At 45.7% G+C, this 3,909-nt stretch overlaps 1 protein-coding gene across 1 annotated transcript in view; it reads left to right on the forward strand.

Annotated features, from left to right (window-relative positions):
• Positions 1–3,909, forward strand: part of GPR143 (G protein-coupled receptor 143) — a 54,391-nt gene that overhangs the window by 2,608 nt on the left and 47,874 nt on the right. The window lies entirely within an intron of this gene.

A 3,909-nucleotide genomic window follows, 5' to 3' on the forward strand; every position in this document is an offset into this window, starting at 1 on the left:
AAAAGAAAAGAAAAGAAAAGAAAAGTGCAGCTTCAAGAGGGTGGGGTGAGAAGATGCATTTTCTTGTCTGACTAGTTTGCAGACACTCTTGGTGACTGCAAGGGGCATCCCCAGTCTCAGTCTTGTGGCAGTACTCATGGCATCATCCGCCTGGGTTTGATTCTCAACTCCACCAGATGTGTGACCTTAGACGAGTTCCTTCCCCTCTTCTGGTGCCTCATGCATTAAGAAGGGATAAAACAGAGGAGCCACAGGGGTGGAGGTGAGAATTACAAAAGACGATGCGTATCTGATATTCCTGGTCCATGGAAGGCAATCATATAATATCACTGAACTTTCCTCTTCTCAGGACACAACCCACCTCTCTTCCCATGCTGAGACTACCTGGCTCACAGAATCATTATCTGCCTGTTGTACAGCTGAAGTTCTACCCTTAGGCACCATTTCTCCATTCATGAATTTCTACTGTTTTCCAGAGGATGGACACAGTCCAAGACTCTCGTGTTTCATTCAGCCAGATCAATACCAAACAACCAGCACGGATCAGGCTGTCTGGGTTCTAAGTCTGTGTTCAAAACCCATTCCTTTCACACCTATAATCCCAGCACTTTGGGAGGCCAAAGTGGGAGGATTGGTTGAGGCCAGGAGTTCCAGACTAGCCTGGGCAACATAGTAAGACCCTGTCTTTACATTTTTTTAAAGTTAGCTGGGCATGGTGGCACACGCCTGTCATCTCTGCTACTTAGGAGGCTAAGATGGGAGGATCGCTTGAGCCCAGGAGGTTAAGGCTGCAGTGAGCCCTGATCACACCACTGCACTCCAACTTGGGCAACAGAGTGAGACCTTGTCTCAAAAAAAACCACAAAACAAACAATTAAAAAAATTCCTTATGTGGAATATTTGCAGAGCTGCCAAATTCCCCCGGAGAGGAGAAGAAGGGGTTCAATTCCAAACTCTAAGCCACTGCAACAAGTTTTACTTTCTCAAAGTTGTGTAATCAACCCTAAGCATTTTTGGCCATTCCACAAGGTCAAACTAAGCACATTTAATTCTGGATGGGGAGGGCAGCAGACGCTACCTGGAGTCACCCCAGGATGGACTCCTCCTTCCATCCATTAAAGATTTTCTTCACTCTCAGCTGCCAGCCCTTGCCCCTCTTTGTAGGAAGACGTGCTCAGGTGGCAGGAACTCACTCAGGGATCCTGAGAAGCCAGCCAACCCTGGGAGTTGAAGTGTCCACCCCCAGGGGCAGCCTGGACTGGCTGACCGGCAGAAGTGGGACAGGAACACTGCAGCGGCCCTGAGAGCAGCTGTGGTGGACTCTCTCTTGCTGACTGTGAGGAACCAACCAGCCTTGTTGTGAGCTGCCCTGCAGGGAGGCCCATGTGACAAGGAACTACACGGCCTTGGAGACAGCCCACAAGGAACTGAATCCTGCCAGGAAACACAGAAGCTGGCGTCCTAGTGGGATTTCTGTCTTCTGACTTTAGTAGGAGATAGGATATTCAATAACATCTATACATTTGGGACATCATTTCAAATTGGAATGGATTTACTGACTTTTTTTTTTCTGTAAGAGATGCAAATGGGAGGTGTGGGAAGGGGTCTCGCCATGTTGCCCAGGCTGGTCTCGAACTCCTGGCCTCAAGTGATCATTCCACCTCAGCCTCCCAAGTCACTGAGATTAGAGGTGTGAGCCATTGCATCTGGCTGGGTCTGCTGGCTTTTGATTGAACAAACCATTTTCATCATTCATGATCTTAAAAGCACAAATAAAACTTTTTTCCTAAGTTCAATTTGGCTGTCAATGAAGTGTGTGTAATTTTTCTAAAATTCTTTATTATTATTATGAGACTGAGTCTCATTCTGTCGCCCCAGGCTGGAGTGAAGTGGCGCGACCTCGGCTCACTGCAGCTTCAACTTCCCTGGCTACAGCGATCCTCCCACCTTAGCCTCCCAAGTATTTGGGACCACAGGCGCGCACCACCATGCTTTTGTATTTTTGGTAGAGACGGGGTTTTGCCATGTTTCCCAGGCTGGTCTTGAATTCCGGAGCTCAAGTGACCCACCCGCCTCAGCCTCCCAAAGTGCTGAGATTATAGGTGTGCACCACCGTGCCAGGGCAATTTTTCTAAAATTCAATGAAGAGTCCATTTTGTTTGTAGATCTGACAAAAAGTATATGTGTGTGCATGTGTGTGCACGCGTGTGTGTGTATACTTTCAAAGCCACTCCAAAGAAAGCAGATTTATATAAAAGTGTTTGCTTTTAATGGGCCTTGGGCGTTTGTCAACTGAACTCAAGTGCATAGCTAAGCATCAGGTCTCAAAATCATTACATTCCTTTTTTGGAAAAACTTTTTCTCCTTTTGAGCTGAAAAGTCCAAATGTCACCATATAGGATAAGGTGAACTGAACTGAAACTCTGACATTCTCATGAAGAAATGTAGACACATGTCTTTAGGAAGGCAAATGTGAGCATGATTCTCACCATGAAGGAGTGTAGAATTATGTATGCTTTCTTGCACATCAGAAAAAGCATGAAATGTGAATTTACATGTAAAATACCGCACTTGATGTTAATTTAAATAAACATTGAACTATCTTTAATAGTCCGTACTCGTTCATTTTTTGTGGCTCTGTTGTGGTAGTCATTAAACATTTAAAATAATAGCATCAACTACTCATACCACAATCAGCTTTTCATATCTGTCTTGTTTCCTTTTCTTTCTACTTGCTGTTTATTCTATCACAAATGCCAGTTTCAACTCTGAGCTATATGAAAATGGTTACTTTTGGCATATTTACTCCATCAGACTGTTATCAATATCATTTTTTTTGATACAAGATCTTGCTCTTTTACCCAGGCTGGAGTGCAGTGACACTATCAGGGCTCACTGCAGCCTCAACTCTCAAGGCTCAAGCAATCCTCCTACCTCAGCCCCCAACAGCAGCTGGGACCACAGGTGCATGCCACCACACCTGGCTAATTTTTTTGAATTTTAGTAGAGATGAGGTTTCACTATGTTGCCCAAGGCTGGTCTTGAACTCCTGAGCTCAAGCGATCCTCCCACCTCAGCCTCCCAAAGGCGTAAGCCACTGAGCCCAGTTCAATAGTTCTTTTCGAAATAGACGTGTTCCGCCAGATTTAATTGTGAATTGGTGATCGAATCACTGTGAAGCAAACCCTGTTTTACCTTCCATTTTCACTTGTTCTCACAGTTAACAACCGACTAGTTGACTTTCATGGAGAAAGCATTTAAAATGGAGTGTGATGAGTTAGGAGCTTAGCCATGGATAGGTCCATGGGAGGGCAATGTGCTACCTACTTGAGCAAGAGCTTCTCCTGGGAGTTTATCACAATACTGGCTTCCTATTTTATCAGACAGGATGGAAACGCTCCTTTAAGTTTCAACAGGAGAAAATTGTCAGGACATTATATTTTTCAACACAAATCTGTGTTTGCCTCTCTCAGTCCTTATCTGTTGTCTTCCTGTTCCCTTTACTCTCTTTTCCTCCCTGCATCCTGACTTCTGTCCCAGGTTAGTCCCAAACACATCAGAATCCAAGAGGAAGGACGTTGCTCACCATTCTCCAACTAATGATTCCCTCCTTGACTCATCCACTGTATTGAGAATGCTCCAGCTGGGCGCGGTGGCTCATGCCTGTAATCCTAGCACTTTGGGAGGCCGAGGTGGGTGGATCACCTGAGATCAGGAGTTCAAGACCAGCCTGGCTGACATGGTGAAACCCCATCTCTACTAAAAATACCAAAGTTAGCTGGGGGTGGTGGCATGCATCTGTAATCCCAGCTGAGGCAGGAGAATCGCTTGAACCCAGGAGGCGGAGGTTGCAGTGAGCCAAGATCACACCACTACACTCCAGCCTGAGCAACAGAGCGAGACTCCATC

The sequence above is a fragment of the Mandrillus leucophaeus genome, unplaced genomic scaffold (genome assembly GCF_000951045.1).
Source record: "Mandrillus leucophaeus isolate KB7577 unplaced genomic scaffold, Mleu.le_1.0 Scaffold777, whole genome shotgun sequence".
Classification (NCBI taxonomy): domain Eukaryota; kingdom Metazoa; phylum Chordata; class Mammalia; order Primates; family Cercopithecidae; genus Mandrillus; species Mandrillus leucophaeus.